We start from the raw sequence: 13,593 nt of genomic DNA, 5'->3' as shown, positions 1-13,593 counted from the left end.
TTCCTCATCGCCTTCGCTGTGGCCCGAGGCTGCCAAAAATCTCAGGGGAAGGAGGAGTTATTGCTTAAGCTTGTTATATGTGTGTTCCTCGTTCATTTGTAAGTATATAGTGTTGTACCAATGTGCCTGAGGAGGAAACCAAAGCTCATCCCAGTAACGCAGTAGAGGGGGGTAGAGGTGTCAGAACAATAATGAACGGTTGTGTGTTTTCCTCTGTTCGCCGCTCCACTGTGGTGACCGAGCTGCAATAATAGGAGCCGCACATAATGAGTCGCTGTGAGAAGAGAAGTACACAAAAGCACACACACACATGAAAGGCTGGTCAAAATACAGTTTGTAACCAGAGCCTCTTTTGTTTTCCAGAGGAAATGAGCGTGTGCTGGACACGTTCAGCGGGACTGCATTTACTTATTTGGCCCTTTTTACACTCACTGTTTCTTACAGGCTTTTAACACAGTCACTACACATTCTAGCTAGGCATGCTATATAGTATTTTCAGAAGACGTGGTACTACTTAGATATACCATTAATTTGCGAGTAGGCCTAAGTGGTGCTTTACCTGTTCTCAGACAGTTTTCTGTTTCTGGCAGAATTCTAAAATACTTTCTATTAGGGCTGTCCAATTACTTTTATTTTAATCTGGATTACGATTTTGGTTAGCAACGATTACGAAAATAACGTAATCGAAATAAAACGATTATTATTTAAAAATGTTGAAAACATTATTTTTTTAATTGGTTTATCAGTTGAATTATACTTAAAGTTCAGGGTAATCAACCGTTAAACACATACTGTTCACATTTTTTTGTTCAATAAATGGATGTTTTCAAAGTAAATGGATAATCGTTTTTAATAATCGTGATATCAATTATTGACCAAAATAATCGTGATTATGATTTTTGACATAATCGCACAGCCCTACTTTCTATGGTAATGAGTGCATTGTTAAAGGAACCTCATTTATGTTACTTGTACTGTTTTACACGTTGCCTGATTTATTTTCTTCTGCAACTTACTTTAATATGGATTTTCTCATTTTTGTAGACTTTAGGAACAAATGTTTCGATATTGAAAGGAAGACAGTATTACAGTACTGCTGTATCAACACAGCGAGTGTAAGTGTTGCCAGATAAGAATCTTGTTGGAGTAATGTAAAAAAAGTTCAGTTTTTGGAACTACTAGCCATCCTGCTTTAGGTGAAGGACATACTGGTGCCATTGTTTTTAGTGTCCTGTGTTTTTAAGCTTGGTATTCCTTTAGATGTTTTTGAATACACTTTTTGAAAAGTCATGCTACGCTAACTGCTATCAGTTCCTGTTTGCTCCGGTATAATGGAAACAATCAACTCATGCCCGGCGCCGTGGGAGGGCCAGGCCCATTTGACATTCCTGCCCTCCCCCAATAAACACGTTTTTTATTATTTATAACATTTAAAAAAAAAAAAGAATTCATTTTTTTTATTAGAAATAAACGGTGAACTTTTATACTACGGTGTATGTGATGTCAGATAGTAACTAAAAAAAAACGTCAAATAAATTCATGTGTCTGTTGTGATTTGTGATTCGTCCACATTTAGACCAATCACAGCGTCTAAACTCTGCCGCCTATTCTGGATTTGTTTATTGTTTATTGTGCATTCTGTAGTATCCCATTTCTGTTTGAATTACAAAATGGACATCAGAAATTGGCTCAAAAGGTCTAAGGATTTATTAAAACGAAATAGCGATGAAAGGCCGTTGGCCTTGCTGTTTGATATTGTGCCGCAGGCCCGCAGCACATGACGGTTGTGTGTGCCCTCCCATGAAAATCATATGCCCTCCCTGTAGATTTGTTCTGGCGCCGGGTCTGAATCAAATGGATCCATGTGTTTGTGTTCTGATATGAATGAGTATTGGGTCTGAGAGGACAACCCAGTCTCACGGCATTTCGTGTTCACCAACGCGATTATTTATCTATTGATTCGTGTTCACCAACACGATTTTCCCCTTTTTTTCGTGTTGCACAGCACGATTTTAAAAGCAATGTATTTCTACTGGTAATGTGTGTCTTTTTCTCCGGTCGGGTCGTGGAAGACCGGAAGCTGTGTGGTTCATAAAAACATGTTCTTACTCACTATCAAGCAACAATTATTGCTTTTATTTTAAATCGTATAATTTCTGACTTTTGTTGCCGTCTGTGAGGAAAATAAATGGGGCTCGAGCCTCAGAACACTGAAATCTGTATTTTTTAAATCTTTTTTTCTTTCTAATTTGTTATTCTTTTCTAAATAACACAATATTATTTACTCACCAATAACACACAATTATCCTTGTTTTTATTTATTGGTTTAATTCCATAATCTCGGGCTTTTTTGGCGTCCGTCAGGAACTGAATTTCAAAATAAAAATAACCGGAAACAGACGTAGGCATTTCGAGCGATTACCCAAGATCCTCAGCTATGGTTTAAGCTCGCTGATTGGATGTTTTAGCTGCAATGCATGCTGGGATTTGGTGTTTATATGATATGAAATCGGAAAAACATTTAAAAACAATAAAATAATACTTAATTCCGAGTGTTCTTGCTTTTCTCTTTGAAAGTCATCACATAACGGCATTGTAATACACGGTTCAGCTGCATTATATATTACAGATCTGCCGTAGTTCTTTATTTATAGAGCCCTGATGAGAAGACCTTTGGAAAAACTGGAAGAAATGCAGCCGAAACTGAATATTTGATCATAAATATATCAACAATTAAACAACATCTTCAATTTCTCTTCACACAATACGTCTCCTTGCAGTATCAACACTAATTCGGCTGACTTTTACATTTGATCTAATTCGTAGATAGGTTATATTTGTATATACTGGCCGCAACCTGCAATTGCAGGGTTAAACATAACGCAGACCCACTGGCCGCAACCTGCACTGGAACGGTTAACGTAACGCAGACCCACTGGCCGCAACCTGCACTTGCAGGGTTAACGTAACGCAGACCCACATGCCGCAACCTGCAATTGCAGGGTTAAACATAACGCAGACCCACTTGCCACAACCTGCAATTGCAGGGTTAAACATAACGCAGACCCACATGCCGCAACCTGCAATTGCAGGGTTAAACATAACGCAGAACCACTGGCCACAACCTGAACTCGCAGGGTTAAACATACAGATGTAGCACTTCATTTCAGACTCCAGCTTAGAGCTTCCTGCCTAAGACCTGCCTAAAACCAGTATAGAGGAATGTTAAGCCCTCCCACTATTTTCCAAGAGGGCATTGCCAGATTTTCTATTTCAGGTTTTAACCAGGAGATGGCGCTTCATTCACAAATACAGAAAGACAAGTTTCATGGACTTTCAGTTGTGTTTTGAAGAGCATTTGAACACATCAATATTTTAGATACTATACTAAAGTATATCTAATCTTGTAATTCAATAATATATAGTCTTTATATATTAAATAATCATAATAATGTAAATGTTTACATTACACTTCTTTATTTGTTATGCTCATACTTTTACCTTTACAATCGTTTGCTTTAATATGCAGTATATTTGTTTTATATTTTTGTGTTTGCTTCCTTCTGCTCCCTTTCGGACACATACTGTATGATTTATTATTATTATCAATCTGAAGATATTATTAAGATAAGATAAGATGTCTTTATTGATTGAACATTTTAGTTTAGAATGTGCTGTCCCACGGTAATTCAGAAGGCTCACAGGTCACATTCCGACCATTATTGAAAACAATAGGTGCTTTCACACCGTCTACAGTTTGATTTGTATAGAGGGAGCTCTGTGGCTGAATGGCCAGCGATTAGGTGTGGCACATTTATCATAGGTGATCAGAGCTAACTGCCTGCCGTCAGATTTCATTTAAAAAACAGATCTGATTTTAAGACTATTTCTGCGCTCATAAAGAATGATAAGAATAAGAATAATGCGTATTGAACTAGTTTCATTAATTAGTGAGTTTATTTAACACTAGCACCACTAATCGGGTCAATTTGTGTGATGTGTGTTGTGTGTGTGCAATGTAACTTTTTTTCAATAAAATATTAAAGTCTCCCAGTCCGTGACTTTTCCTGAAAGTGTGTTATGTAGCACCCTATGTTGTTAAAAATTGCATTCTAATAGCGGGATTTGACGGTTTTAGATAGCCCTATACAAAAACCTCTGGCGGTTCTAGTGTTAAGGTAATTAGGTGCAGTAGAAGCCCTTTTTTATCAGTAACGAATTTAGCAGTTGAACATAAAAGTCAACTAACTGAGGGTCACTTGCAATGACAGTGTTGTGTCTACTGTAAGCTTGTCACTCAGAGTAACCTACAGTTAATTTAGCTGCTGGAGAAGAAAGATCAGGGGGGAGGGGGGGAGAGAGCTGTGGTTGATGGGCCATTAGTTGTGTAAATACACAGCTGAGAGCTGCCGTTTCATTCAGACTGTTTAAAAAACGGTAACAATCAAGATCCCTCCGCTACGCTTTGGGATCCTGATCTGCCGAAGAGGCTCCATTAAAATATAAATATTTTTAGTGAATTACTGAGTTTAGGCACGTTAATAACGTTTTAATGAAGTTGAATACAGTATTTGTCAGTGATTTCATGTCATTTCATGTAGATCTGCAATAAAAATATTTTTGGGGTATGGGGGGGTCTGGGACCCGGAGTAATCTGCGGCCGTGAGTTGTTATGTGCCATCATGACACCCATGGTGTTCTTTTTTTATATATTATAATGAAGTGCGAGCTGTGTGCTCGAGTCTTCTTGCCTGTCGGCTCTGCTTTCATGGATGTATAATAAGGCTCTGCTGCTCCGAGATGATGGTCTAGCTTCAGCAGCTACATTACCTACGGGTGCGTTCGTTAATATTAACTGCGCGTCGGAGTCACTGTGGAAAAGTTTTTCTGTGGCAATTTTATTTAAGGAATCGTTGAGCTAGCTAGCTAGCATATATTGTCACTATCTGCTAACGTTAGCTTTAGCCTTCTATTTCGAATATTTTTTTTCATAGGCTATAAACAGAGGTGGTATAAGTATATATATATATACAGTGCTTGAATTGGGCCGGTACTCACCGGTACGCAGTACCGGCACTTCTGATTTTTACCCATGCGGTACCGGCACTTCTTACTGAGTACCGGCACCTTGCCGGTACTCAGTAAAATGCCGGTACTCAGCCACCGGCAATATACGTATATATTGTAAACGCAACGCAGCGCAAATGTGGGTCTGACTCTGCCTCACAGAGGGTGACTGGCTGTCTACATGACGTGGCCTGCCGACATTGCCACTTTCATACAGATCATACTAATGCCCTCGATTGGTCTCTGTGTGTCATTCAAGCTCGGGAGGGTGTGTGTTGGTGTATGTGTGGCGCGAGCGAGCGAGAAAGCGCGCGCACCGGTTACGTGTATTGTTGTTAGCATCTGGTGCTAGCTAGCTGCGCTAACGGATATAAGGAGCTGTTTCAACAACAAGGTAGAGGGGAAGTCCTTTGCTGTCAGACTGAGAGGCTGAAAACTACAGGTAAATTACTCTGAGTCTTTAGATAGTTCACTTAAGTTATCTCAGTGGGTCTCAAACGGTTCGGTCACCATTTATGTAAACACATATTTCCATTTGAGGGGGTAGTGATTAGTAAAATATGCATGAATAATACAAACAAAATGTTAACTAGGTGAAAAAAGGTAAGATAAACTTGTTGAGAGCTAAAACTAGTCTTTGCTGTTGCCTCAAAGAGGAGCAGGGGGGAGAGGAGGGAGACAGGAGAGGCCGATTCAGGAGCCCAGACACACTCACAACTATAAATGAACCAAAAACAAATAAATAAACAAGTTTCAATGTTTTTTCATATTGGATATTGTATGTTATTGGTTATGGCCATGTACTTATGATTTTATGATTATTTAAATGTATACATTTTTGTTTCATATGGGTGTAGTCTCTTTATTTCCCCCTCAAAATGCACCAGATTGATGCATTTAAGTCCAACATTTAAAAAAAAATCTTACCGGGGGAGCATGCCCCCGGACCCCCCTATAGGATTTGAGGCCCGGCCCCACTGTTCCCAAATAGATTTGCAATTTTTTTTAAATAGTAACCCATCTCCATATGTTTCTTTTTGGGTAGTAGATTTAAACTAGAGGGCTATCACTTTGTGCAGCAACGCTATTGACAAATAAATCCAGCAAAATGGCACAAAAAACTGGTAGTGGCCTCAGGGACGAGGAGTCATTTAACCAGCCAGTAGGAGTCAAGCTTTACTTTCTTTTATATCCATAAAGAAAAAGTAAATCTGTTTACAGTTGTTTCATTATGGATGTTGAGAGGTATCCATATATCTCTTCATTTTGCTCTCAAATTGCACCAGATTGATGCCTCTAACTTCAATATTTAAAAAAAAATGTTCCCGGGGGAGCATGCCCCCGGACCCTCCGAGACTAAAGGGTGTCAGGTCCACTCCCCACTTATAAAAATAGCACTTTACCACTGCACCCCCTCTAATTTCAGATGCACCCTGAGTCATTTTGTTTAAGTACAGTGAGCCTTTCTAAAATATACAGTAAAGAGACAAACCCACCAGCATTATAGGATATACTATGACTTTGTGCCAAATACTTGTTGCTGATTTAGAGTACTGGCACCTTTTTTATTCCAATTCAAGCACTGTATATATATTGTACTTGAGTAAAAGTAGAAGCACTCAGATCTTGTACTAGAATAAAAGTAGAATAACTCAGATCTTGTACTTGAGTAAAAGTAGAAGCACTCAGGTCTTGTACTTGAGTAAAAGTAGAAGCACACAGATCTTGTAGAGTAAAAGTAGAAGTACTCAGATCTTGTTCTTGATTAAAAGTAGAAGTACTCAGATCTTGTACTTGAGTAAAAGTAGAAGTACCAGAATGTAGGAATACTCTGTTACAGTAAAAGTCCTGCATTCAAAATGTTCCTCAAGTGAAAGTAGAAAAGTATTCTCATCAAAATACAGGACTGTCTCAGAAAATTAGAATATTGTGATAAAGTTCTTTATTTTCTGTAATGCAATTAAAAAAACAAAAATGTCATACATTCTGGATTCATTACAAATCAACTGAAATATTGCAAGCCTTTTATTATTTTAATATTGCTGATTATGGCATACAGCTTAAGAAAACTCAAATATCCTATCTCTAAATATTAGAATATCATGAAAAAGTATACTAGTAGGGTGTTCAACGAATCACTTGAATCGTCTAATTAACTCGAAACACCTGCAAGGGTTTCCTGAGCCTTGAAAAACACTCAGCTTGGTTCAGTAAACTAAATCACAAGTATGGGGAAGACTGCTGATCTGACTGCTGTCCAGAGGACCGTCATTGACACCCTCCATCAGGAGGCTAAGACACAAAAAGAAATTTCTCAAAGAGCAAGCTGTTCACAGAGTGCAGTTTCAAAGCACATCCACAAAAAGTCTGTTGGAAGGGGGAAATGTGGCAGGAAACGCTGCACAACCAAGAGAGATGACCGCAGCCTTAACAGCATTGTGAAGAAGAGTCGCTTCCAGAATTTGGGGGAGCTTCAAAGACAGTGGACTGAAGCTGGAGTCCAGGTATCAAAAGTCACTGTTCACAGACGTGTCCGGGAAATGGGCTACAATAGCCGTATTCCCATGGTCAAGCCACTTCTGAACTCAAGACAACGGAAGAGGCGTCTGACTTGGGCTAAGGAAAAGAAGCACTGGACAGTTGCACAGTTGTCCAAAGTCCTCTTTTCAGACGAAAGCAAGTTTTGTATTTCATTTGGAAGTCAAGGCGCCAGAGTCTGGAGAAAGGCTGGAGAGGAGCAAAATCCAAGTTGCTTGAAATCCAGTGTGAAGTTCCCACAGTCAGCGATGGTTTGGGGAGCCATGTCAGCTGCTGGTGTTGGTCCACTGTGTTTCATCAAGCCCAGAGTAAATGCAGCTGTGTACCAAGAGATTTTAGAGCACTACATGCTTCCGTCTGCTGAAAAGCTCTATGGAGATGAGGAATTCATTTTCCAGCATGATCTGGCACCTGCCCACAGTGCCAAAACCACCAGTAACTGGTGTACTGACCATGGCATTACTGTCCTCGATTGGCCTGCAAATTCCCCTGACCTGAACCCCATAGAGAATATGTGGGGTATTGTGAAGAAGAAGCTGAAAGACACCAGACCCAACAATGCTAATGAGCTAAAGGCCGCTATTGAAACATCCTGGGCATCCATAACACCTCAGCAATGCCACAGGCTGATTGCCTCCATGCCACGCCGCATTGATGCAGTAATCCGTGCAAAAGGATTCCCAACCAAGTACTGAGTGCATTAATGGACATTTTCAAATGTTTGATTGTGTTTTGCTGTTATAAATCTTTTTTTTTTACTTGGTCTGAGGAACTATTCTAATTTTTTGAGATAGGATTTTTGAGTTTTCTTAAGCTGTATGCCATAATCAGCAATATTAAAATAATAAAAGGCTTGCAATATTTCAGTTGATTTGTAATGAATCCAGAATGTATGACATTTTTGTTTTTTTAATTGCATTACAGAAAATAAAGAACTTTATCACAATATTCTAATTTTCTGAGACAGTCCTGTATAGTGAAAGTAGCGACAGTAAAAGTAGTCATTGTGCAGATTGGTCCATTTCAGAATAATATATATGATATGTTTTATAATGATTGATCATGAAAGGTTTCTCAAAGCTGGTAAAGGTGCAGCTAGTTTGAATGACTTTGTATACTGCAGGGTAGCTTGTGGATTTACTCCAGGTGGAACTGAAGTCTGATTTAACACTTGATTATATTTCACATCATTCATCCACATCTGTAAAGTAACTAAAGGTATTAAATACATGTAGGGGAGTAGAAGTACACCATATACCTCTGAACTGTAGTGGAGTAGAAGAACAAAGTAGCAAAACATTGAAATACTTAAATAAAGTACAAGTATCTCAACATTTTGCCCAAGTATAGTACTTGTTGAGTTTATGAACTTAGTTACTTACTTTACACCATGTGGCTATAAAGATAGAAAGATTAAGCCTTGCACAGAGGCATGAAAATAAATTTTCAAAATGCTCAACAGTGCTGCCAAAATTATAAACTGACTGCTACACAATTAAAATAAATGCTTTTATATATTTCTATTAGATGTGACTCTTTTGGCGTTTCTGTTATTATTAACACTGCTGCTTTAGTTGTTCTGACTGCTGAAATCCTCTGTTATTCCTCATTTTAAAGCCGATATTCCGTGGGGTGGGGGAGCCGGGGGCTCGGATCCTTGTCACCTTTTTCATACAGATGAGTTTGCATCCCAAAGCCTCAGTCACCTTAATTCATGTAATAAAAACATCTCAGGTCAGTAACACTCAAAGCTAAATGTGCAATACCATGTTCATTTATGTTACTATTTATAATGTTATTGTTGTTACATCAGAAGATGTACATATTGGAATGATTTCTTAACTTACAGTAGGCTATTTTTTACAATGTGTGTTGGAAGGATTTATTAAATTACTATGAATATTGTCATTGTTGAACGCTTTTAGAGAAGGATGAACTATAAGCCTGAATTACATAACATTTTATACCTAAAAACATAAAAGCCACAATAAATAAATCATAATTATTCTAGTTATTTTTACCTCCCGTATTGCTTTCAACCCACCAGCTTTTATGGTGTTGTTACGTCACTAACTGTAAGCTTGTCACATACAGTCTATGGTCACTCAGAGTAACCTACAGTTAATTTAGCTGCTGGAGAAGAAAGATCAGGGGGGTAGGGGGGAGAGAGCTGCCGTTTCATTCACACTGTTTAAAAAACGGTAACAACGGACTATTTTTCTTAGCGGATGCATGTCAATTTAAATCAATACAACTATTTTTTAAATCAATAAAAACATTTTCTAAATCCATAAAAGCATTTAAATTAATATTTGGAGTCATGTCGTTACTTTGTTGAGAATGTGGCCATGTAATAAGCGGGATAATTTGCACCGACTTGTTCCTTATGGGGAAAAACACCCGTCATGCAGACCAAGATCCCTCCGCTACGCTTTGGGATCCTGATCTGCCGACGAGGCTCCATTAAAATATAAATATTTTTAGTGAATTACTGAGTTTAGGCACGTTAATAACGTTTTAATGAAGTTGAATACAGTATATTCATATGTGTCAGTGATTTCATGTCAATTCGGCGAACATAAACATAAATGATCGTGGTGAAGATGATGATTAAATTAGGATTAAAAATCGAGAGCCGGGCCGCATTTCCTCCCGTTCGTTTTTTTCGACTAAACAACATTATTTTGTTAAATAACAACATGGTGATGTTTTGTAAATGATTACATGTCTCTTATTTAGCACAGAGTATGATATCCGTGACATATGGATCTTAACAAAGTTCCGCTGTACATCCAGCGTACTGTATCTGACTTTATTTCACATGAGCTCCAGTGTGGAACCCCACTGCACCCCCTGGTGGATCAATGATCCATTGCAGCTGGCTTCATTATAATTACATTTATCTATCACGGGGGCGGTCTCAAGTCAAGCTGGAGGTTTTCCCTTGAGCGAGGGCAGATCACGTACCAATCACGGCCCTCGCGTTTCAAACTGTCTGAAATGAATCGCTACATCTATAACGCAGACCCACTGGCCACAACCTGCATTCGCAGGGTTAAACATAACCCGACCCACTGGCCGCAACCTGCACTCGCAGGGTTAACGCACGCAGAAAAAGACATACACTTAGTTAAATACTGATGCATGACCCATGATATAGTCTAGCTTAATTAGCAGTTAAGTACCCCAGGAAGAGTCATAGATGCTGATAAGCTGATTGAGTGATGAAGACTGTCTTCTATCATCTGAAATGAGAATGATGGAGGGACGCTAGTGTTAGATCCAACGAGTGTGATAATACATTTGTAAGCAATAGTGGAAATCTCAGCATGCAGATCCCCCCCAAAACGAAGGATGTGCAGTGCACGTTCTTAAGAGTTGGGGAAAAACGCGGTCGTCGTAAACCCGGCGGATGCCACGTCCAGGAAACGGGAGATAATGGCGTGCCGAAGATTATCCGCATGCGAAGTACGGTTGCCCGGTGAGGAAGAGCAGCTGTTGTTGGAGATGTTTGCTGTATACACCTTGACGTTTATGTGGATGCACGCAGTTGGTTAGTTAGAAGAATGTTAATACCATGAGCTTGATTTGATGCCTAGGAACTCCGGGTGTGTGACTGCGCCTATAGTTCCTCATGATTAGGAACGCTGTGCTCCTGGAGGAGTCTCTTCTTCTTTCTTCTTCTCTCTTCTTTCTTCTTCTCTTTTCCCAGTTGAGCAGAGTTATAGGTTAGTAATGTTGTATTTGAACACTAGATGGCGTAAAACAACGCATGAGGGGATCTCCCTGAGCAGTGGGTGATGAACTGGGGAGCGACAACTATTAATATTATTTACCTGAATAGCCGGTGCACGCGTAGTTTCTTCTTACTTGACTCCCGCTTGAGGCTGAAATAGTTCCGCTGAACGGATGATGGGAACTTTAACACTAGAACCGCCAGAGGTCGCTGTATACCTAAAACCGCCAACGGGTAAAATGTACCCGCTATTGATTTGCAAGGTACAATGTTATTTTATTTATCATACAGAACAGTGAGTTTTGAACGCACAGGGATGACATTTATACCAATAGAATCTGTGGACTCTCAGCTTTTCATATGACATAGTTTGTGCAGATAGCATGAAGTATAAAATATCGCTACAAGTGCTGATTTAAACGCTTGGTGTTAGACTTGTGTTTTGTTTAGGTACAAATCTCTCAATCTCTCTCTATCTGTCTATAACTATCTATCGGTCCATCTGTAATGTTCTGTTCTATGGACATATAATTGTCTACATAAACAGACGACGCGGACTACTTCTCTCATTCCGAGTGTCCATCTTTATTCAACTGGCACGTAACCTGCACACATGCATTACGTCCTCAACGTGAGCTCAGTCATCCAAGATCTTGTATTCTCCAAGATGTTCTATAAATATATATCTATCTCTCTCTTTCTCTATCTATCTATCAATACAATTTGTTTGACGCGGTATTGTGAGAAAAACGACGACGTAAACAGTTACGTCATGACGCAGACGCGATATTTCACCTTTGAACCTAATTCACCTCTGTAATGTGTAAGGATTTAGTGGATCAGAGACTGTGAACGGATTTGGACAGTGCTGCCGAAAATATGTTGTTGTCGCAGATCCAGCCGTTGGTGCACCGAGAAACGGAATATTTCCTAGTGAAAAAATAAATAAAAAATACGATCATTTAAGTCAATAAATCCTTTAATTAATATTGGGAGTCAATTCCTAATTGATTTAGTATCTGGTCGTGTCAAAAATGGGATAATGTGCAGCGACTTGGGGAAAATTGAGGAAAAGAAGCCCTACGAAACGCCATTCATTTCAGGTAAAACTGTGTTGAAGCTTGAAACTGCGTTACTTACTGAGCATTGTAACGGGTAGTAGGCTAATTACCCGAACTGCATTAGTAATGCGTTACATTACTTTGTACGGTAAAGTAATACGTTACTGATACTCCATACTGTAACACGTTACACCCAACACTGCCTGGAACTCACCTTAACCCTGAACTAAAGGTAGCAATGCATATAACGAACGTCTCGTGAATTTGTTGCAAACTGCCTCCTTCCAGCGCTACCCTTATGCCTGTTTTAGAGGTGAGGCGCAGGAAAAAGAGGCGAGAGCCTGGGCTGTGCAATGAACCTGCTAGCCGCCTGTGACGCACTTAGTGTCCAGTACTGACTACTGAGCCGGCAGGAGAAGTAGTTTCAATGGGATGTATCTTAAGCCCTGCCTGCCTGCAGGAGGGGTTGTGGTTGAAGCCAGAAGTGGGTAAGGCTTTGCATGCGATGAGGGCCCGTTCCGCGTGAAGGCCGGAAGCTCCGCATTTGAGCGGCCTTGATGCCAGTGATGCCCTCTCGAGAGACTGAAGGCGTGCGTCAATTGTTTGCGTGAATTAGGCCATTTCCATTCCTCCCTCGTCCGGGTTTGCGGGGTGGCCGGCTGGAACCGCTAGCCGACTGGGGAACGCCGCCTGTAGCTTAATCCGCAAGACTGCGGAGCTGATGAATATATGCCTGGAGCTGGGACGAAGCCCTGCTGCTGCTTGCGCGTTGCCACCTGAAATGACAGCTGACGGAGAGGGAAGAGCAGATTTAAAGGGGTTAGCGGGTGCAATGATAGGCTTGTGAAAATTGTGGGAAGTGATTGGCTAGCTGGGGAGTAACGCCCCCGGTCATTTATAGAGAGGTGAGAGATTACTGAGATTACGTGTAACAGACAGAGGATATTGGTCTTCCTGATTGAACTTGCGCTGAGCTTCATTTCTCAAATTTCCCCTCCTCGACTCCTCGTAGTGAGCCGGAAATGTATTTCAGCGCGCCATGTTGAAGGACATCTCATTTCTCTAAATGCACTTCGAGGACCGAGGATTGAGCATCGAGGAGGCTTTCTGGAGGAGCTATAACCGAGGATACGCTGATGAATCCTCTGCGGATCTTCCGCCAACAGTGGAGTATAAAAGAGTCATGACGGA

The sequence above is a fragment of the Notothenia rossii genome (genome assembly GCF_949606895.1).
Source record: "Notothenia rossii genome assembly, chromosome: 2".
Taxonomy (NCBI): domain Eukaryota; kingdom Metazoa; phylum Chordata; class Actinopteri; order Perciformes; family Nototheniidae; genus Notothenia; species Notothenia rossii.
This window is presented reverse-complemented; position numbering follows the sequence as displayed.